Source organism: Pseudonaja textilis, chromosome 2 (assembly GCF_049901715.1).
Source record: "Pseudonaja textilis isolate UNSWEBS1 chromosome 2, rPseTex1.2, whole genome shotgun sequence".
Classification (NCBI taxonomy): domain Eukaryota; kingdom Metazoa; phylum Chordata; class Lepidosauria; order Squamata; family Elapidae; genus Pseudonaja; species Pseudonaja textilis.
In genome coordinates this window covers 77355255-77379926 of record NC_141991.1, presented here as the reverse complement: position 1 = coordinate 77379926, position 24672 = coordinate 77355255, and the positions used below count along the sequence as shown (strand labels likewise).

The 24672-nt window shown below is 36.7% G+C and overlaps 1 long non-coding RNA gene across 2 annotated transcripts in view; it reads right to left on the bottom strand.

Annotated features, from left to right (window-relative positions):
• Positions 1–1065: 1065 nt before the first annotated feature.
• LOC148126921 (uncharacterized) overlaps positions 1066–24672 on the bottom strand; it is a 48458-nt gene continuing 24851 nt past the window's right edge. For both annotated transcript variants that reach the window (XR_015741719.1, XR_015741720.1), the window contains one exon: positions 1066–1098. This is a non-coding gene — a long non-coding RNA (uncharacterized LOC148126921). The remainder of the gene's footprint in view (positions 1099–24672) is intronic.

The following is a 24672-nucleotide window of genomic DNA, read 5'->3' as shown; positions in this document are numbered from 1 at the left end:
AATGGAAAGATGGGATACATATTTGTATAACAATGAATAAATACAGAGCTTGTAGACTGAACAGATTAGTCATTGGTAGGTTTTTTGATGTCAGGTTCTACCAGCAAAGACAAAAATAATGGGTAACTTTCCTCTCTCACTTTTGAATACAAAAGCATGTGTCCCCTTTTTCTTCTGTGCTGGCATGACAGCATAGAATATGTTACTAGATGAATAGGTAAAGATTACAATAGAGCGAGCTGATTTTTTCCAAAGTACTTGATTGCTGGCTTTGTGCATGCAATATTCTTATACTTGATACTTGAGTGGTGTTGACAAATCAATAGAGCTGCCATAATTCCTATAATGAAGTTCTTCAACCACAACTCTAATCTAGCCTTTTCCTGCCTTTAAAAAACATTTTTAAATAGGTAGTATGTACTGATTTGTTCCTTTTCTTAACCCTCTCTGTCTGAAGCAAATTATTCTCTCAATACCTGAAGAGTTGACAGCATCCACCCAACTTTGGATGATCCCCAAACTCTACAATTCAAGATTTAGTACTGAGATAGGGTTGATGGCTAGACTGGGAATCAAAAATAAAATAAAATGGAAATGGAAAACCACTTCTGTAATGCTGATGGGAGCACTGCATGGATGCTGTTCCCAGGAGTTGAGCTTAACTTTGTAGGATCTTCCTTTTTAAAATAATCATGGCACTAAAGAATCAAACTCTGTAGTGTGTGTGAGGCTATCACTGCAAAAAAGCTTCTTGAGAAGTACAATTTTGTTCTATTACTTGACTTACAGTGACTGAGGTCTAGAGTAGACTAGCCTGGTTAACATTGTTTTGTAAGAGTTTTCCCTTAGTATAGGCATACTATACTAATTAATTAATTGGATCTATTAAGATTAAAACATTAAAATCACTTGATGCAAGTGCAGGCAAGTCTCAATTCTTTCTGAAAGACAATCAAGCAGATTTTAAAAAAATAAGTAAAGAAAAGAAATAAGTAAAGAATTCCTTTAACAAAGAAATTTTCTAAAAATATATCAGGAATGGACATTTGTTTAGCTGACTTTTTTTGGGCCTTCTTAACATCTGAAGAATGAATGAGTCTGGAAAATTAAAAAGACAAAAAACTTTTGAGGGTGGGAATGGAAGTGGTAAGGCAGAAGAAAGAGATAAGAAGTTTAAAGAACAAAAGACAATTGTTCCACCAATACACTGTGAAAGCAGAGATAATGAGGATAATGAGATAGATGAATGGGTATAAATTAAATATAGTTATATCTCCTTTTCTTTTTCTATTAAATACCTTTATTTCTAGAGTTTACAATACTTTACTTCTTTTCTGTAGCTTGCATAACATGGCTTACCTTAAAAAGGAGTAGAATGTATGTGTGTGTAAATTGTAATTGCAGTTATTTGAATCTGTTTTTAAGCAAACTGCTCATATCATTTTGTAGGGTTAGAATTCCATCCCTATTCATCCAGATACCAGTTAGGTAAAATATATATTTTAGATATATAGATGGAGGGAGGGAGGATAGATAGATAGATAGATAGATAGATAGATAGATAGATAGATAGATAGATAATCAAAATATATCATCTGGTATCAGTTATGTAAAATGTCAAGATATTCACAATATCAGTCTTGTTAGCAACTAGTATCATAGTTATGGTCAAGAAAGGAAGCTTACGATGAGGAAGAAATGGAGGTACAAATTGTCTTTCTCTCAGATTCTAGTATATATGACACAACATAGGATCTGAACAGCTTCTCAAATTATGCTTCATTTACAATGTGTACTTTTTGGAATGAGCACAATGTATCTTGCTTAAAACAACTTTGTGCCAGACACTGTGATGTTTTGCCACAAGAACAAGTTTCCCCTACATTTCTATATGTTGTGAGTGGTTTAAATGATGGACTTCATATAGAAGAATATCTGTTCAAAAAAAGATTTATGTAAGAACTCATAAAGCAAAACAGATGTTATAGGTTCTATAAAAAATTACAAGCCTACATCTATATATTTTTAAGAAAACCTTTGTTTTAAACAAATGATTTAAGCCAGAAAAGTTGTCACAGCTGGCGAGAAAAAGATTACTCCCATATATCTATCCTGAAGAAAAACACCTGGATTTAGAGACTTAATGACATTTTTGAAAGGAACAAGAGGGTGCTTGAAGATTTAGCCTATTATTGATATCTTATGCTTCCTTGACAAGTTTTGCAGAATGACCTTTATTACATTATTCTATAAACCTGTAGACTAAAATTTTGGAGAAAACAGGTGTTGATTTATTCCATTTTCAAATATAATTTGTTCAATATTTCTTATATTTTTGTGTTGCTTAAAGACAGACAACAATATTTTTATTATAAAACATTAACAACCAATAATTGTATTTGCCCCAAAGGAAACTATTTATTGTTTCTGATTTTTCTTTATTGCCTAGAACACATGGAATTGTCAGCTGCTTTTATCTGGCTATTGGGCTAAACTCAAAAGCAATATGCAAAAAAACAGCTCAGGACTTTCATAAGAAATTCCTGTCACTTGTCTGCATCTGCTTGACAGAGAAAGTTGCTTAGAAAGAAAATGCAGGAGAGGAAGAACTCCCTTGGAATCTTATTTATGACCTCACACAAGAATACAAACTGCTTCTTTGATGTCACAGCTGAATCTTTCCATTATTCACGGTCTGTGGTTTAACAGAAGGTAAGCATGGAAAGAGACTACCTACTTATCTCTAAAGCTTCTGATTTATGGACAAAATTTCAAAACATATAATTAAGGTTTCTCTAAAGAAATGAAATGAAGATTTGTGATGTTTATTTAAACCTCCCAACTCCTTGAGCTGAGATTACCTTTTTAACTTTTCATCTCATGATAAACTTTAAAAAGTGTGAATTTTTACTGCATACTAAAAACTTTACAGGATTAATTGAAACACTTTTCAAGGAAATATTGCTCCAAAAATTATAATTGGTAGGAAAAATAGTTATTTAGGACCGGATATAGGTAAAACTCTTCAAATCAAATGCTACGTGAGAAAAAAAGGGTCTTTCAATGTTCCTCTCAAATACAGTAATATATTCCAATTATTGTTGTAGCTGAATCAAGATCAGATTCATTTTGTTACCACGTAGAAAATAATATAGAAACTTAGTAAATGATTTGGAGGTGCGTTGAGGCTGTGCACATTTCTTAGCCTTTGGTTCATTTAAGCTCTCTCATATGCAAACATAATGGCTACAATAAAAACACTGATCTCATTAAACACTGATTTAAATATCTGCTAGGTTAAATCAATGGGAATGTTTGACCTGTGGTAAACTATGACTTGCTTTCATTGCAAGTACACTTTTGAGATGGATAGGAAAGCACCAAAGAATCTAATTTCCCTGCATACCCTTCAGAATATTAAAATCTTTTGTAGGGCAAGGAAAAATTACAAACTGGATTAAACAAAGAAAGTATCCTGGAAAAAGTTATGGGATAATGTTTATAGGCATGGGTAAAACTATTGTAAATAAATGAGCAAAGAGAATCAAGATAGAAAGAGCAGACAAAATTGCAGAAACTTCTGGTAAAAAGAAGGGAGGAGGCTTATGTTTATATATTAACAATCAGAGTTATATCCAGAGATATAACTATACTAAAGAAATTCTGTGATGTGGAATTAGAGACATTAATTATCAATTGTAAACCTATTCTCCACAAGAGCTTTCCTTGTTTCTCCTAATTGCTGTTTATGGTACTCTACAAGCTTGTGTAAACAATGCATTATGAACTTTAGCTGACCAGATTATGTGGGCTGAAGTTAAATACCCAGATTCATTTCAAATTATTTTAGGAGATTTAAATAAAGCAAACTTAAGGAAAGAGCTACCAAAATATTTTCAGCATGTCAATTGTCTCACTAGAGGCAAGAATACTTCAGACCATTGCTACACAACATTAAAAGATGTTATCGGTCTTTACTAGAGCAGCTGTGGGACACTGATCATTGTATGGATCACCTACTTACAGACAAAGACTTGAAACCAACAATTAAATCAGTGAGGACTTGGACTGAGGAGGCAAAGCTAAAGCTACAGGCTTGCCTTGACTGCACTGATTGGAATGTGTTCAAAGATGCCTCTGCAACTTGGATGAACTCATAGATACTGTAACATCATATGTCAGTTTTTGTGAAGACCTATGTGTGCCGAGCAGAAACCTGAGAATATACAATAATAATAAACCTTGGTTCACAGCTAAACTTAAGCAGCTACATTGTAGCAAAGAGGAAGCTTACAGAATAGAATACTGTACAATCAGGTGATCAGAGCAGTGAAAAGAAGCTACTCTGAAAGCTAAGGAATCAGTTCTCAACAAATGAACCAGCAAACATGTGGAAAACTCTTTAAAATATACAGCAAACCTCCTTCTCATGCTGAAGGAAATCAACAACTGGCAGATGACCTGAATGTGTTTTACTGTAGGTTTGAGATAAAACTACTGCCACCCATCTCCACAATCCCCATCTCAGACACACCAACAACAGCCAAGCCTCCTACAACCTACTCCATTCCATTGGGCCCACCACCTCTGGTGATTACAGAGAATGAGATGCAAGGTCTATTTCACAGACAAAAGCCAGGAAAAGCACCAGGCCCAGACAAGATAACTCCTTCTTGCTTAAAAGCTTGTGCTGATCAGCTGGCCCCCATCCTTCACCCACATATTTAATAAACCACTAGATATGTTCTATGTTCCTTCTTGCTTCAAATGCTCTACTCTCATCCCAGTGCTGAAGAAACCTTCCATGAAGAAACTGAACGATTTGAGACTGGTTGCTCTAACATCTGTAGTTATGGAGGCCTTTGAAAGACTAGTGCTGGCCCACCTGAAAACCATCACAGATCCGCTGTTAGACTCCTTACAATTTGACTACAGAGCAAATAGGTCAACAGATGATACTGTTAATATGACTGTGCGCTACATCCTACAACATCTTGAACTTCCAAAGACCTATGCAAGGGTCCTCTTTGAAAACTTCAGGTCAGCAGTCAAAACCATCATTCCATATATTCTTCTAACTAAACTAAATCAGTTAGCTGTACCTGACCACGCTTGTAAATGGATCATAAGCTTCCTAACAGATAGGAAGCAGCATGTGAAGCTAGGCAAAATCACAACAGATACCTGTACAATTAGCACAGGAGCCCCCTCTCCAGGCTGTGTGCTTTCTCCACTTTTCTTATATTTATATACCAATGACTGCATCTCAAAAAGATCCTTCTGTTAAAGGGCTGAAGTTTGTAGATGATACAGCAGTGATTGGTCTCATTCAAGACACCAATACATCTGTATACAGACGGTAGGTTGGACGACTAGCCTAGTGGTGCAACTCGAGCAATCTTGAATTAAATACACTCAAGACCGTAGAAATGGTGATAGATTTTAGTAGAAACTCTCCTATACAACCACCTCTTACAATACTAGACAACACAGTATCAACAGTAGAGACCTTCAAGTTTCTAGGTTCTATCATATCTCAAGACTTAAAATGGACCTCTAACATCATAAACATCATCAAAAAAGCACAACAAAGAATGTTCTTTCTGCGCCAACTCAGAAAGCTCAAACTGCCCAAGGAGCTGCTGATACAGTTCTACAGAGGAATTATTGAGTCTGTCATCTGCATCTCTATGGTTGGGCTCCGCAAACAAGACAGACACAGACTTCAATGGATAATTAAAATTGCAGAAAAAACAATTGCTACTAATCTGCCTTCCATTGAGGACCTGTACATACTACACAAGTCAAAAAGAGGGCTGTGAAAATATTTACAGACCCGTCACATCCCGGACATAAATTGTTTCAACTTCTACCCTCAAAATGACGCTATAGGGCAATGCACACTAGAACAACTAGACACAAGGACAGTGTTTTTCCTGAATGTCATCACTCTGCTAAACAACTAATTCCCACAACACTGTCAAATTATTTACTAAGATGTATTACTATTCATCTTCTCATCCTTCCTAGTACCTATCTCTTTCCACTTATGACTATAAATGTATTGCTTGTATCTTTACAATTTATATTGTTTTATTTGTTTCCTAGTATGAACTGATTGCTTATCAGTAACCTATGACTATCACTAAGTGGTGTATCTTATGATTCTTGATGAATGTTTTTTTTTTATGTACACTGAGAGCATATGCACCAAAGACAAATTCCTTGTGTGGCCAATAAAGAAATCCTATTCTATTCTATTCTATTCTGTTCCGTTCCGTTCCATTCCATTCCATTCCATTCCATTCCATTCCATTCCATTCCATTCCATTCCATTCCATTCTATTCTATTCTATTCTATTCTATTCTATTCTATTCTATTCTATTCTATTCTATACCATAAATACATTTACACACACCTGATGGAAAAATGGAAATCTATAATATCCTATTCAGAGTGCTTTGCATTCAGTAACCACCATTTCCATTTAAGATTGAATTGAGCGCTGGAAAGCTAAGAACAATGATGGAAAGAGCAACAACAAATGGAAACATGAAATTAATTTAGAGTTAACAACGGCTGTATATTTTTCTGCTTTGCAAGTAATGATCAAGAATTGAATCCAGAAACATTCCTTGGTTGAAGTAGCAGGACTTAATTTCATGAAACACTAAACAAAACACACAGAGAGATTTACTTTTTAGATGCTAACAAGCCTTCTGGTTTGACCATATTGTATTCCTTCTCTATTTCACGAGGGGGTCCTGCTGTTAAATCTTTATATCACTTAGATCAAGGGTATCAAACTCAAGACCTGTGGGCCAGATCCGGTCCATAGGGTGCTTAGATCTGTCCCATGGGGCTGCCTGGAAACAGCGAAGAACTGGCCCATGGTGCCTGTGCGAGTGAAAATGCAGCTGTTTTTGCTGGCAGAGCGCTGGGGCCACCACAGGTATCCCCAACACGAGTAACGTCAAGCTGACCATGCCCACCCTGGCCAAGCCCCCCCCCCCAGGTCAAACACAACCCTGATGCAGACCTCAATGAAATCAAGTTTGACACCCCTGACTTAAATATTCTTTGCTTATGTGCGGTTCACACTTAATTCTGGGAGCAGAAGCCGTCAATAGAATATTGTCACTTATGACCTTCTCAACTAGATGGCTTAAAAAGTGATTTTTAAAAAAACTATTCCCATGGAGCAATTGTATTCTTCTCTAAAATAATGTTGCTTCTTGTTTTTTAATATTGTGAAACTAGTTGGGATCATTTTGCAGTTGGGTGGCTTAGAAATTTGATAAATAAATTCAGCACCCGAGATTCTCATCCTATTCTTTCACAATTTCCAAAGACAATGTAAAAAAAAGACTTATAGCTACAGAATCAACTCTTCTCCCAGATCTCTACTAAGGACTTAGTCCAGCGGTTAATTTTGTGCAATTGATATAAAGTTCACAATGAGATAACCCCATATAGAATAGCAGATATAATCCTTTCAATTGGGATGGATATACAAAGATATTACATATCGTGGAGCCTCCAATATGGAAGTCCTTTGAAACTAGGCAATACATTGTTATATCCAATATCCTGGCTTTTAGAGCTGTACTGATTTCTGAATAAATTATTTTGTTTTGATATTTTTTTTCCTCTTAAAGCTGGTCAGGATGAAAAAGGAGAATAATAGAGAAGCAAATGTGATGATCCATGAAAAGGCTTATAGCAAAAAAATGAGATACAAATTAATGAAGAGGCAAACAAAAAATGGAATTTCTCCATGGCAGAAAACTGAGAATAGAAAGGTATGCCATATAGACTCTGATTCAGTATTAGAAGTAGGTCTTTATTTTTTAAAAATTTCTCTACCAGCATTTTAAACATTTGTTAGAATAATAAATGCTACTTTACACTCCTGCCTTTCCTTCAGGAGTGTCAGGTAGCATACTTAGCATCCCCTTCTCTCACATTTTTCCACAACCATCACACTAGTTAGGCTGGGTTGAAAGAGAGTAACTGGTACCCAGTCACTTCCTGATCTCCTATGGCTGAGACTAACCTGGGGTGTCATTGAGGCCAATCTAACAACTCCATTTCTATCTGGCTGTTGCTTTCTTGCACAAAATGCTGCATCCTATTTATTGAATTACTGATACTTATCAACAGACAAAAGATAATCTTTTTAAAAATGAGTGGGAATTATTATATGTTCTTCTGCCTTAATTTTCCAACGTACTTTCTCTTGTGTTATCTGTGTCTGTGTAAGTGTGTGTGTGTGTGTGTGTGTGTGTCTCTTTCTCCAACATTATGATTATAGATGATATTTGCATGGTATTCTAAATAAAGGAGTGAGGAGAAAAATAAAAAAAATCCAATTTCTTTTATACCTTCCATTAGAATTAAATGCAGGTAGCCCTCAACCACAATGGACTCCCAAATTTATGTGGCTAAGTGAGAAATTTGTTAAGTGAGTTTTGCCTCATTTTACAACTTTTCTTGCCACATTTATTAAGTGAATCATGGCAGTTGTTAAATTAGTTAAGTGAATCTGGTGTCCCCATTGACTTTTGCTTGTCAGATGGTCCCAAAAGGAGATCATGTGACTCCAAGACACTGCAACCGTCATAAATGTGAATTACTTATCAAACATCCAAATGTAAATCATGTGACCATGGGGAGGCTGCAACAGTCGTAAGTGTGAAAAATGGTCATAAGTCACTTTGTTCAGTGCCATTGTAACTTCAAACGGTTACTAAGTGAACTGTTGTAAGTCAAGGACTAACCTGTAGATCATATTTTGATACCACTCAGTTTCCAATCGATCAAATATTTAGGATTCCACTGAAGAGAAATAACTGCACCAGTAGTATATTGCAAGTAAACATTCTAGATTCTGTGATTCCTGATAAAAGCTGAAGGAAAGTTGGCTTTTTAATCAACTAATGCTGGAGCCTTCATCCATGCCAGTGAACCAAGTCATTTCTGCATTTATAGAAGGGCACTCATCATTAAACTAAACTAGATTTCCATTTGGTTTCTATGGGGAAAATGATACACAAATTCATTTTCTATCCCACGGATCATCCTTCACACTTTGAAATAATACATTACAGAATTTTGTCTTCATTTGTCAATATCTTCTAGAATGGCGTCCACAGTCTTCAGGAAAGAAATGAAAGCACTCCAACATTAATCCATCCAGAAACTTCAAAACTCCTACCTCTATCAACTGAAGATGGTGTTGAGGATTTCAATACTGAGTTGACACATTTTAATGATCTGGTGGTAAGGTGCAACAACACAACCATCTGTTCTGAATACATGCCTTATTATAGAACTGATACCAATCTTGTGGAAAGCCCTTACTGCATAAACTCAGAAGTGAACCAGAACAGCCCAGAGGGAGAAGACAGAGTTCAAACCAATTGCTGTGTTTTTATGTTAAAATACAAAGAAGAGTCCACAAATGAAAGAGAGCTCGACACTGAATATTTCCCATATTATCGAACATATGAAGAATGTTTGAACAGCTCAAATCCCTCTGAAGAAATGAAAAGAACAGAGGAGAATGAAGAGGTTGATACTAACAGTGATGAAAAAATAAACAGGGAAGCTGTCTCTAATGCTGAGACTGAATATGCTAATACAGTAAGTTGCACAAGAATGGCAAATCTTTTGTATATTTGATCCAGTGGTGTAACTTTCCCAATGTGATGATCTTCAGATGGGTTGCTGACTGGAAATTCTAGAATTTCCAGTCAGCAAAATTGCAAAATTGTATTATAACTGCTTTTTTCAAAGATCCAATATGGAAACTGTACTTTCTGTTCATTTGGGGAAATGGAATTAAGGCATTTAATTGTTTTTACAGATAATTCTTATATTCAAATTTGGTAGTTATTGTTGTTGTTAGTTGCGAAGTCAAATCCCATCGCAACACCATGGACAACGTTCCTCCAGGCCTTCCTGTCCTCTACCATCCCCCGGAGTCAATTTAAGCTCACACCTAGTGCTTCAGTGACTCCATCCAGCCACCTCATTCTCTGGCGTCCCCTTCTTCTATTGCCCTCAATCTTTCCAAGCATTAAGGCTCTTCTCCAGTGAGTCCTTCCTTCTCATTAGGTGGCCAAAGTATTTGAGTTTCATCTTCAGGATCTGGCCTTCTAAAGAGAAGTCAGGGTTGATCTCCTTTAGGACTGACTGGTTTGATCGCCTTGCAGTCCAAGGGACTCGCAGGAGTCTTCTCCAGCACCATAGTTCAAAGGCCTCAATTCTTTGGTGCTCAGCCTTTCTTACGGTTCACCTTTCACAGCCATACATTGCAACTGGGAAAACCATAGTCTTGACTATACACACTTTGGTTGGCAGGGTGATGTCTCTTATTTTCAGTATGCTGTCTAGATTTGCTATAGCTTTCCTCCCCAGGATCAAGTGTCTTTTAATTTCTTGGCTGCAGACCCCATCTGTGGTGATTTTGGAGCCCAGGAAAATCTTTTAATAATTTTCATAACTATCACAAATTCTTTCAGTCCATTTAAAAATTGATCAGTTTTCATCAAATGTGGGTTTGATAGCTGTAGCTTGGTAATCCTTCTCTCTCTCTCTCATATATATATATATATATATATATATATATATATATATATATATATATATATATATATATATATATATATATATATATATGAAAGACTGTCCCATTTTAATTTTAACACACATATTAGGAACTAGTCGTTAGTTCACATTGAACTCATTTTGACAATTTGTCTATTTTTTTGTTTTTAGGATATTCAGGTAAACAATATAACAAATGAAGATACTGGCCAATGCCTTGAGAATTTTGATTTCACTGAATCCATTTTATCCACTAATTCCATAGTAGAGTCTGGTGATTCTGAGAAGTTTTTCTTAGAAGAAATATTAAGCCGGAATCAATTACCTTCTTCTTCCAATGGCTATTTTCCATACTATCGGACATATGGTAAATTAATTGTTACTCCAAAAGACTCAATTAACTTCAGCCATAGTGGCAATATACTGGGATAATTTGCGATGAAAAGGAAAGATTTTAGAAAGGGAAATAATTCCAGCTGTTCAATGTGTTGACTCTAGTGAGACAGAAGTCACAGGCATTGTTTTAAAGAAGTTTGCCTTATTGCAGGCCTAATTTAAATCTTGATATATGAAATTATTATTGAATCTCAGGGAATGTTTTATCTTGAATGATCTTGGTCTCAGAATGGAGGATCTTTTGCAGACAGAGTGAAATGGACAACAGTGATTTTTTTTTTAAAAGCACTTTATCAGAGACTATAGAAGGCAAACTATATCAGTTAACAAGGGAGAGTGGTTGGTTGTTCTGATTGGGCATGTTCTCAGATAAGGATGGTTTTGTTTTTCTAATTGTTTAAAATAATATGAGAATCCAGATTGAAAGATTCCTTTCCTCTATATACACTCCATCCATGAAAAGGAAAGATACTGTAATATGTTTTTTAAATAATAATAATAATAAAGTTCAAATGTAAAAGATGGAAAGTGAGATACTGTAGATGAAAACTAATGTGCAATACATAATTCAGTAGCAACTGGCTTTATTTTTGTACCATAATCTACATTATTTAAACTCGTATATCATCAATTCCAGCAGAAATGGTGCCTCAAAGCCTATGCTTCTCTGTAAGCCCCATTCCACCAAATAAAAAGGAAACCAAAAATAATTTTCTGTACATCAGCTACTTATTTTTGCTGACAAAAAGTCTCTGCTTCCATAGATTTTGAAGGGTTTTTTTTTTCTTATGTATTTTAACTTTGGCTATCACAAAGGGAATTAACTTTTGGGAAGAGGGTCTGGTTTCGCTCCTGACACTCAACCAGAGGCTTTTCTAGGTCTCCCAATTTTGTTTTTCCCTCAGTTGTTAGTACCTGTTGTAAGTCTATTCAACCATATCCTTTAGGGCAGTATTCAAACTTGGGCTTCCTACAATTTCCCAATCGGCCAGAATTGAGAATTCTGAAGATTGAAGCTCGCACATTTGTAGTTGAGGAAATCATGCTCAACAGAAGGCTTTTCACTGCATTATTATTTGCGTTTGTTTAGTTGTGTTTTATCCCTGGGATTTGCAAAATGTCCAGAGGAAAGTTGGTGGGAATTCCAATAGGGAGGTGAGACTGAAAAGATACAGGTAGTCCTCAACTTAAAACCATTCATTTAGTGACCGTTCAAAGTTACAAAGGAATTGAGAAAGTGGCTTCTGATCATTTTTGCACTTAACAATTATTGCAGCATTCCCATGGTGACATGATCAAAGTTTGGACACTTGGCAACTGGAGCGTATTTATGACAGTTGCAGTGTCCCAGGGTCATGTGATCACCTTTTGTTCTGACCCAAGCCTCGTTCAAATCAAACGAACGCAAAACATAAATAAAAGCAACACCTTTTAAATGTGTCTCTATAAATTTTGTTCATTCACAGCAAAGCATTATTAAAACTAATTGTCCCAGATAAGAGCAAGCCCTGTCAAGGTTGTGCAAGGCTACCAGGAACACAAGATTAAGTGCAAGGAAATATTCAAAGTCAAAAGTTTCCGAAAACAAACCAGGATAGACCGAACTCCCACGACGACTTGAAGTGCAAGAACTTCTTTGCTTCCTGCAAAGAATCCCACCTCTGAGGGCTGGCTTTTATCCCTTAAGGGAGGGGCCATCACCTTGCAGCCTCACTCCCAAGTCGCCCATGCTGCTGCAGCTGCTCTTTCCTTCTAGCAGCTCTGCGCACACATGCACTGGGCACAGACTCCTCAGCATCCTCTGTATCACTGCTGCCAGACTCCACAAGCTCTGAAGGCAGCACCCCACTCTCTGATAGTCCTGGCCCCATCCCTGCATCACACGCAGACCCCTCATCTGAGTCTTCACTCTCAGCGACCTCAGCCATCCACACCTGCTGCCAGCGAACCAGAACACCTTTTGTGACCTTCTGACAAGCAAAGCAAATGGAAAAGTCAGATTCATTTAAAAACTGTGTTACAAACTAAACAACTGCAGGGATTCACTTAACAACTGGGGCAACAAAGATTGTAAAATGGGGCAAAATTCACTTAACTGCCTTGCTTAGCAATGGGAATGGTGGGCTCGACTGTGGTCATCAGTGGAGGACAATTTATCATCCTCACTTTAGGCTGATAAATATCTATATTCATCCTTCCCTTTAGGTTATTCTGATAAGGTAAGATGGAAACACATGTATTCTCTCATCCTCAGCTTCTACAGGCTGTCCATCTGCTACTTCAGTTTACTTAAACCCGAGTAAAGTTATCATCTCATTCCTTGATCCCATTCAGAAATGGCATTGAGGGGAAAGTTCTTTGGGGAAGTCTAAGTCTGGTGGAGGCTGATCCTGAGTTGGAGCACCTACAACTGATATAGGGATATCTTCCCTAGGGATCTTATAGCCTTTGAACTAGGATCCAGCCCCAACTTGGATCTTATAACCTTTGAATCAGGATGCAGCATTGACTCCCCACCCCACCTCTTTTAACATACATGTTGGTCATGTTGAGGAATGGAGATCAGCTCTTCCTCTTGCTGATTAACCTTGTTCAGAGTTGTCTTTTTTTCCTACCTCACCCTCCTTTTGGGGTCTACCTGAAGACTTGAACTTAAGGGAATATTGCCTTTGCTGACATTTAATCAGGTTATCACAGATAAACGGCAGAATGTACTGGAGTAATTGAGATCTCATTTGGTAAGAGCCTCAGTGGCGCAGTGGTTAGAGTGCTGTACTGCAGGGCTACTTCTGCTGACTATCGGCTGCCTGCAATTTGGCAGTTCAAATCCCACCAGATTGACCCATCCTTCCATCCTTCCAAGGTGGGTAAAATGAGGACCCAGATTATTGGTGGCAATATGCTGACTCTGTAAAACCACTTAAAGAGGGCTATAAAGCACAATAAAGCAGTATATAAGTCTTAAGGGCTATTGCTGTTGCCATCTCCATTGGGATTTCAAAGATGAGGTGGAAAAACCATACTTGTGATATATGTTGCCCTTGGGATAGAGGCTTCAATTTGGACACCAGGGACAAGAGATGCTTTGGCTGTTTACCTGAGTTGCCAGGTACATGGAGAAATGAGGAGGGCTAGCTTATACAAGCACAATCTTTCAGGCAATGTCTGCCAAACTTTGTACTTTCTGGGGATAAGCTCAGATTGTTCTTGTGGAAGCTGCAATCCATTGTGTGAAGAGCTCTGCCCAAATTTAAATCCTTACTATATACATTTGCTGTTGATGTTCTGTTATAGAGTTTGGGCTTACTTTCCCACATCTTTGAAACATTAATTCAGTAGCTAATATTTTCATTTCAGGGCAGGACAGGATATGGCTTCTTCCCCTTCTGTATTGCTTAACTGTATCCTTAATTTCTACTCCTCTTTCCATTCCTTTTTCTGCTAGTTCAACTCCTCTTTGAAAAGCAGGATTTTTCATTGCCAGCTTTGTCAGTGGAATGAGTTCCAAGGTTCAGACATTTTGGTGTGGGGTGTGTGTGAATTGACCCAGAAATAACTACATATACCTTAAACTGTCTACCGTGGATCTCACTCCATTCGTAAGAGGTCTGTAAGGGGGCGTGCATAAGCACATCAGCGTGCCTACCATCCTGTCCTACTGTTCTTATTTATTCATACTCACTTATGATGTATATGCTTATATCTGTTTATACTTAGATGTTTATATGTTATGTTCATACTTGTTTTCTCATACATGCATGGCAAACTAACTAACTAAAAATAAATATCTTTTAATAAGAAATCCTGATAACAGCAATAAATGTAAATATATGTTCTTTTAGAAACATATTTAATTATATTTTAATATAATGTATAAAAATAAAATATTTATACTTTAATATAAAAACCTATAAAGTTTACACTCTGCAAAATTAGTCCTATTTACTAATTTAGCTGTTATCAAACAGCCTAAGAGGTTCAAATCAGATTGCATCTGGTTTGAAAACTATTCTGCCACCCAAATATTGTATTTGGAATAACCTCTGCATAAAATTTAATTGTGTGCTGTAAACAGATCATTTTCTGATCACACATAATATGTACAACTAGTTTTAAAGTACTTGCCCATTCTTATAAAAGAAAACATGAAGAGGAATTTGAGTCAATATTGTTAACTAGTTGTTTTCAATTATTGATTCCCAAACCCTTAGAGCTGCTCCAAAATCCATCATACAGATGACCTAGAAAAGCAAATATTGCCTATTCTCACAACATATTTCAATGAACTAATCATTCATGCTTTTATTACATGTTCACCCTTTTTAGTAGCCCTTTGTCATTTACAATAGCAATAGCACTTAGACTTATATACCGCTTTACTCTAAGCCCTCTCTAAGTAGTTTACAGAGTCAGCATATTTTCCCCAACAATCTGGGTCCTCATTTTATCCACCTTGGAAGGATGAAAGGCTGAGTCAACCTTGAGCCTGATGGGATTTGAACTGCCAAATGGCAGCAGGCAGCAGGCAGCAGAAGTAACCCTTCCTATAAAATTTGCATGGGTTCAAATACATAAGGACAATCAATGAAAAAAATTGAAACCTATGTGAAGACTATACTGTATCAGGGCAGTTCATAAATCATTATGATTTATGAGGAAGATTGTGCAAATCAATCTTTGATAGTGACGACATCAGCCAATTGATAATTATAAGTGTGTACACACACACACACACACACACATATGAATTCAAATGAATTAGCACCTTTGCATTTAAACTATTAAATCCACTATTTACATAAAAATATACATCTGTTCAATAATTTTACTGTCTTACAGAATTGTTTTGTTTTAACTAATCAAGAAATGCCTATCCTGTGATGGAAAGTGAAAATGACCTTGGAAGACATGGAAGAAAGATTAGAGATACTGCCTAGGGAATGATTAGATAAAAGGGAGTGGAGACCACAATTTAGTAACAAACAGAAAAAGAAAGTTACAAAGGACTCATTCTAACTACCAGGCAATTCAAACAGGCAAGGGAGATTTATACTTTCAGACTTGCAAGATTCTGTTAATGTAGCCTTATAATAAAGTCAGATTAGCTAACTTATTGCATTTCCTGTCTGGTCCACTTGGGAGGCTGACACATTCTTATCAATAGTATTTAATGATATTGACTTTCTTAATATCATATAATCAATCAATCAATAGTATATTCATGACCTGCTTTGAAATAATAGCAGCAGCAACAGTAATTTAATATCATTGTAAGTACTGCAATTAAGCAGTGAGATTGGGTGGAATGTGCAATGCAGTAGAAACATACAGTTTAAAAGAAAGGTAACTATTTTCATTGCTACTGGGAAGAATGAAAGGATATTTTAACTCCTGATAAATATGTCATGTCTTTCAGAATGAACTAAAACTTGACAAAACATATAGACAGACTTTCTCCCCTAATATTAAATGTGTTTATCTTGGCATTTGAATAGCATCATAATTTATGTTAAATGGGCACTAGAAAATTAAGTTTGTGTTCCTTAACAAAACAATCAGCAATGCAATGACAGCAAGACATGGAGGTTCAACCTCTTCACTTTCAGCAACGTTGAATTTGTAGAGCCAAAGTTCTCAATTTCTCTCGTCTTGTTTACTGTATGTATTTACAAAACCCTTTAAAGAATTGGCAGTCCTCATCAGAAGAATTGGCAGAAGGCAACTGGTAGGGCTGCAGCCCTTGGTCTTTGGGGCTGGATTCCAAGACCAAGCTCACCTAATTAATTTCTTTGCAGCATTTCTTCACCAGCTTTCTATGATCAAAGGTAATTTTTCTATGATCAAAAAAAAAAAAACAATTTAGGAGTGGGTTTAAACTATTTATTTACCTAGGGATTTTAATTAGTCTCATGATAAATGTTTTTAACTATTTTAATATTTACTGTTGTGTAATAGGTGGAATAATTTGAATGTTTTAATATTTGGATGAAAGTGTACTTTTGTTATAATTGCTTTTCTGGAAGCACCCTTGAACCATTAAGGCCATACACATGTTCAAAAGAAATCAACTAACCAACCTGTTCTCCCAGTTGTAGTAGGAGTGATATCAATATAAACCGAGGATGCTGACTCTGCTTCTCACTTCTCCAGGTTTGTTGTAGTTGAGGACTATTTTCACTGCTCAACTCTTAATGTATTAAATACAAGGACTGAGGGGTCTGAAACTAGAGGAGAATAATTTATGTAATCAGGGACTCAGAGTCCACCAATTCCATTGAGAGAAATGCCAGTATTTCATAGACTTGAATAAAGCCTAGAAACTGGGGTTTTGTCTCTTAAGAGATTTAGGTCTGCGCCTTCATCTCAGGGGATTTGATTTTCTTGAGTTAGATCTTAATCCAAGTAACAGAAGAATTCAGGATTTTTAGAGTCCACCTTCCATCCCCATTCTTGAAACTGTTCTAAATTTAATCCCATAATGTACATTTGTTATTTTATCTTCCGAATAGCACGATAACTAATCAGTAGTTCCATTTTCAGATCAAGCAGTGAAATTCGATCCTGCTTTGCTCCTAAATTGAACTTAGGCTGGCCAAACTATCCTGAAGATAACAAGGTAATATGACAACAATTCCTTACCCAACAGAAGTCAATTACATGTGCTCAGCATTCATACAACACCAGTTTGCCAATTCCAGTTCGGATTATGACACGAGATGGTTTATGCTTAGGAAATTGTACTAACTATACCCTAAAACAGTTTGGATATGCCAGAATACAGTTTGGATTTGTCAGGGCAACTGGAGCCAGCAAAAAAATTGTTGCACTGTATCTTCTGTTCCTAACACAGAAAGAGTGATGCATGATTCTCCTAAATTGGTGAAATATGGCTTCCAGCTTAATTGGTCAATGGTAGGTGTGGCTGGGAGTTGTAGGTTAAAGCCACATCTGAAGATTAGTACTTCATATGTTCTTCCCCATATTTTGGATAGCCACAACTTTTCCCAGGATCCTGCAAGTCACAGTGAGCAGACTTTTGGTAATTAATTGTTTTAGAAGTATTATAGCTTTTGCCCGTTTGCTGAAATTTCCTTCTTAAAATCCCATTTTTAAAATTCCTTTCTCAGTCTGTAGGTTATGCAAAAATATGAACATTATAATGCAATTTTGCCTTTTTCTGCTCCAACAACATCAAATAAAAATATGTGTAGCTATGAGATAGATCTAAAATTAGCTTCCCTACACCTGGAATTAAATTTATTGGTATTTTTCTTAATTAGGAAAAAAAGTAGCAAAACTATTGAGACCTCTACAATATAGAAGAAGCTATTCATTTCGTCTATAGTTATACAATGGAAGAACAGAAAAGTAAACAAGAAGGTGCAGTAAAGTTCCTTATTTTATTATCTAAATGTATTTTTATTAATATTCCCTCTCCATTGTTTGTTACCTTCCATAGAATTTATGAAGGAGAACAAAGCCCTCAAAAATGTCTCCATTTGTTATGTTCAATCCAAAAGAATATGATGTATCTTTTTGCCAAAGAAAATGCCTCATTGAGGGAATGATAAATATTTTGGTAAAGGCTTGCCAGATGAAACATATTTACTTTTATGTTTCTATCTGAAATATCTACAATTATTACTCTGAGACCTCAATATTTCAATATGGCCCTTTCATGTTTGCAAAACAATTCACAATTACTTAGGTTTACCTCATGTTGTTTTCATTGATCTTATATAATCCTTTAATTTCAGGATTCCATGAAGTTCATTCTTCAAAACAAGCCTAAACAAAATATGCTGTTTTAATAATGAGTGGGACATAGGGTGTATTCATATTTTAATAATGAAATTATTGGTGTGTATTGATGAATCGTCAGAGATATTTCTCAAGAAGTTACATCAGACCATATTTTGAGGCATATTAAAAAATCCATCACATTTTTTGTTTCTGTATTCGATAACATTTTAACTAAACCTATCTCAAAGTGGTAGGCTTCAACTCCCAGAATTCCCCAGCCAACTTCTTGGCCAGAGACCTCTGGGAGTTGCAGTTTACACATCTTAAAGTTGCCAGGGTTCGAAAACACTAATTTAGATGCTCTCTACAGCTTTCAAACTGAGTGAAAAATTCCAATAAAGTACTGCTTTCCTACCAAAAAAAATACAATCAATATGACCTTTACCACCAATATATAATCTTGGGGCACTGAGTTTTCAGTGTTGATATTATCCATAGACTATGTGCAGAAATTGTCTTATAACTTCTGTTAATGCAAGGCGGCATTGCTCCGTATTTTATATCATATTATTCTATATACAGTAAAACACACACACCCAAATCCTACTGGGCTGCTTCATTGTCGAATAGGGGTTCCTGGGAGGGATAAGTGAAGAATGTTGGAAAGTATATATTCCTGGCAGAGTCACCCAAGGTGTGAAGGTCATCCCAGCTATCCACATAAAGCAAGCATGATGGAAGCAGACAATCAATTTAGAGATAATAGCAAAAGCATCCATTCACACTGTGTGGGGATAGGCAATGGTAACTCAGTCCTGTATTTTTACCAAGAAAATCACATGTCACAGAGCCAATCGCTTTCTCTCAACCCTAGGAAGGAGGCAATGGTATACCATTTCTGAAAAACTCTGCCAAGAAACTGCAGGGATTTGTCCAGATTGACTCTGAGGATCGAACACAATTGAAGGGGGTGGGGGGACAGATATCAACATGGACGATATTTTAGAAGATATTCCTTACTTAAAAGAACCTTTAATACTAGAAGATGAAGTTAGATCAGCACTCCAGTCATTATCAGGTTGGAGGATTACAAGGATATCCATTGAAATATGGCAGGGGTGTCAAACTTGATTTCATTGAGGGATGCATTAGGGTTGTGTTTGACCTCGATTGGCCAGAGTGAGTGTGGCCAGCTCAACATCACTCATGACAGGGGCACCTGTGGTGGTCAACTGCTGAGGCAGAACTTGCCTCAGATCCTCCCTCACTCTCATTATAATCTTCTTTCCTTCCTTCCTTTCCTTCCTTCCTTTTCTTCTTTTTCCTTCCCTCTTCATTCTCCTTCTTCTTTTCTCCCTTTCCTTATTTTTCTCTCTTCCCATCTTCCCATCTTTTTCTTTGTCTTTTCTCCTTCCCTTTCTCCTTTCCTGTCCCTTCTTGCATGTTCAAATGCAAAAGGAGAAACCTTTCTCCCTTCATTTTGTTTTTAGTTTGTTTTGCTAGGCCTCTGCCAGTGAAAAGGCAGTTCAGAGGGGCTGTGTGCGGCCCCACTGGGCCCCATTTTTGGCCATGACGGCCTCCTGCAGCCCTCTGCCAGTGAAAATGGGCTCCATTTTCACTGACAGAGGGCTGCAGGAGGCTGTCGCAGCTGAAAACGGGGGCCAGGAAGGCCACATGTGGCTGTCCTGAGCTCCATTTTCACTGACAGAGGCGCCAGTCTTTTGCTGTTTCCAGGGCAGCCCCGCAGGCCAGATCTAAGCACCCCATGGGCCGGATCCAGCCTGCTCGCCTTGAGTTTGACACTCCTGAAATATGGCAAGCAACAGAAGAATCAGTCAAGATTCTAACTAAGTTATGCCAGAAAATTTGAGAAAGTCACAGTGACCAACTGTTTGGAAGAGGTCAATCTACATTCCAATATCAAAAAAGGAGATGTAACAGCATGTGCAAACTAACATACAATATCCTTAATTTCACACATTAGCAAAATAATGCTTAGGCTCACCCATCACAGCTTAGAGCCCTACCCGTTCAAGCTGGTTTTAGAAAAGTCCAAGGAATACAAGACATTGCTGATGCCTGCTGGATAATTGAGAAAGCCAAAAGACTAAAGCATGCACTACATAATTATAGAAAAACCATTATCTGTGTCAATCACATCAAGATGTGGCTCTAATGTTGGAAAAGGTGGAAAGCAAGAGGATGTTCAGCAGCCAAGTAGATGGACTCAGTTACAGTAGTAATGCCTGCAGTGTTGGAAGATCTGAAAAATCAAGTATAGAGATGGGTTGTCACGGAGAAAAATCTATGTTGTTACTAGGAATAAAAAAAATGGCACATAATCATTGATATAAATAAGAGGAAACTGGGAACCATTGCAATCAAGATATAGCTTGTTGCTTACTGATACAGTAGATGCTGTTCATCTGATGTTTATCAGATTTACCAAGTCTTTGCCAAAGAGATTTTAAGAACAATAGAGATTAACATATTTTAATAAGCTCTATAGCGGTCTGTTTGGATTTAGTTTAGCATTGCATATGCATCTAGACAATCATGGGCTATTGAATAAACTGTGGTTTAAAATGATGTGTTAAGTCAGCAGATCTGTGGCTTGGAGTATTTACCAAAGAAAGGAAGTTCTCTCCAGCATAAACAAACTCTACCTAGTCAAGCTAATCACTGTATTACACAGTGAGAAAGTTATGCATTAGACTTAGATTGACATTTAAACTGAGCAAGAATTGGTTCCAGTAGAGTTTAATGTAGTTTTCATTCTTTGGCACAACTGCTGAGAGTAACATAGGGAAGGCTTTGCTTTGGAATCACACACAACTGAACCACTCAGCTCAGATTGGTTGTGGCTCTCCAGGAAGCAAGACGAGATTTCATTCTGTCTCTGAAGAGCAGAAACAACTTTAACTCTTCTGTGTAAAGTCAAACAAGCTGTGCGGATAATAATGACAAATATTTTTAAAAGCTTTTTTCTTATTATAATAGATTACTTCCTTCAATTACTCTCCCTCCTGAATAGCTCAATCAGCTTTTCCTAAACTATTGCCTTCCAGATGTGCTGGAGGATAACCCAATCACCTCCAACACTGCATAGCTGCTGGGATTTGTAATCTAACATATCTGGAGGATAGGAGGCTGTGAGCGGGATATGGGCAACGCTTCAGTGTATTGGGGCTTGAACAAAGCACCTGCTTCCACTCCTTAAACAAAAGGATTTCTCAGGATTGTACAGCAGCTGGGAAGAGCAGGCATACAATTGAGGAAAGAAACATGGCTCCTTGAAGGACTTAGAGGTCAATAGTATGTTTGCATTCCAGTAGATGCTGAAGCACCTTTTTCAGCTTCAAATTGTTTCATGGCCTTATTAGTTCATTTCAATATTTATAGACTGTCCTTTAGAGATGGGGTTGTGCGCAATAAAACAGTAAAATGCAACCTCAAAACTTCATGAAAGGATATTAAATATGTTACAGAACAAGATCGGTATCTAAAGTACACTTATACTAATGTAATTTTCCCCTTCCCAATTTTTTATGACTTTTCCCTTTCTCATCAAATTCTGGTTTCCCATTCTAAGCAAACTTCACCATCTCTGTTCTGAATTAATGACATGTCTCCCTCTCTTGTTCTTTCATAATTCTTCCTACTTATTGATCTTTCCTATCATCTCCACTTTTGCCCTCTTGTTTCTGGGAGACATGATCATGCATGTTGCAGATATGTGAGTTTACTCAAAAGCAACTTTATTTTCGGCAATGTCTCCAGGATACGACACGGTGTGTCTGCTCTGTTTCCAATCATTAACGGCTTTATATGTTTTTTTGGTTGACATCCTTAAACCATATATCTACAAGAGCATATTTCCATTCCAATATCTACTGAGGTTAATCCCCAAAGCCTCAATTTTTCCCTCTTAACCCGCCAAGTTTAAAAATTAAAAGCATAAAGACAATTGCAGAAAATTATATTAAAGGATCTGTTGTAAAGCAATTTAGACAACAATCCTATGCCCATTTACTTGGGAGGAAGCTGCACTGAGCTCCACAAGACAAGCTGGGGCGGGACATTTAACACTGTGCCTCACCTGCTGAATCTGATTTAATGACTTGGCTTTGAACTCTTCTTAGAAGCTCTTCAGCTTTTGGCATTTTGCATTTATCACAGAACAACAGAACTTGACATTTAACAAAAGAAGCTTATAGAGATTTTGCCTTATCATTTCATGCAAAAATGAAAATGATTCATTCTAAAGGAGTTAATTTGCTCCTGGAATTTTCCTTCCCAAGTTGATTTTAGAAACTTGACAAGCTGTTTTTTTTAGGTATATTATTTTATACATTCACTTATCCCTGAAATGTCTACATTCAGAGCATTTCTGGCTTTCTTCACTAAGAGCTGCTTGAATATTTAAGTGAAGTACGTACTGACATATTCAACAAATTCTCAATTTATAATAAAATTCCCCTTTCAGTTCTTGTTCACATGAGTGATTTAGGCTTTCTCCTGAGAATGGTCATGCAAATGGCTACAATTTGTATTTAGATCTGAGCCATTCCCCATATACATCTGCATGGAAAATCTGGCCTAATTCCCTATAACCCTCATTAGGAAATAGAGTTATTAAAATAGCACATGGTCATTATTCCCATGAATGTATTATATGCATAATATGAAGAAAGGTACAATTACTAATAGAAGAGAATATTTGTTACTCATGGTTGAATTGTGGGGTCCTCTCTAAACTCAGATGCTTACTTGCAGACATTAATGCACTGATGATGTTACCTCGTTTGGTAATGAAATGTCTGCAAGAAAACAACCAAGCTCAGAAAGCTCCAAGAACCCCCATAAGGTATAATTATCCACAAAATGCAGATAAGCTTATAAGCTTATCCACTACTTGGATTAAATAATATTTATTTTTAGGGCCAGGTAGGAATATAGGGCCACACATTTGAGTTTCCATTTTCTCTTTTGCTTGTGTTGTTATTTCAGAGAATGAATCATTGCATTTCCTAATCATGTATGATATGCCTATGTAACCATTTTTATATGTCACCAGACAACCCGTGACCTGAATAGAATAGAATAGAATAGAATAGAATAGAATAGAATAGAATAGAATAGAATTCTTTACTGGCCAGGTATGGTTGGACACACAAGGAATTTGTCTTGCTGCAAATTCTCTTAGTATACATAAAAGAAAAGATACATTCGTCAATAATCATAAGGTACAACACTTAATGATAGTCATAGGGTACAATAAGCAATCAAATCATACTAGGGAACAATCAATATAAATCGTAGGGATACAAGTGACAAAGTTACAGTCATACAGTCACAAGTGGGAAGAGATGGATGATAAGGAGTGATCAGAAGATTAACAGTAATAGTGCAGACTTTGTAAATAGTTGGACAGTGTCTAGTAGAACCTAGAAATTTGAAGGTCTCTACTGTTGATACTGTTGGGTCATTTCAGAGATATTTCTTTACCATAGTCCTCAGTGCCTTCAAAAATAAAGAGTTCCTAATGCATTTCCTTCATTGGAAAAGGGAGGGAAAGAGATGTTCGAGAGATATTCATATATATACATATACATATACATATACATATATCTTTGGTTATTCGGGTTTTCTCCTGCGTAAAATTGGAAGTATCTAGGCAACGTTTCGATGAAGTCTCATTCATCATCTTCAGGCTTGTGTCTTCGGCTTTGTGCTTCTCAGAGTGCAATGTTGCCTAGATACTTCCAATTTTACCTGAATAACCAAAGATCCACATACAAATACTCACAAGAACCTCAGAAAACAAATATATCTTATAATCCATGTTGAACTGTATAGTACAGTCAAACATCAGGAGTCGACACAGGAAATGTTTTGGGACATTTTGTATTTGAATTGTA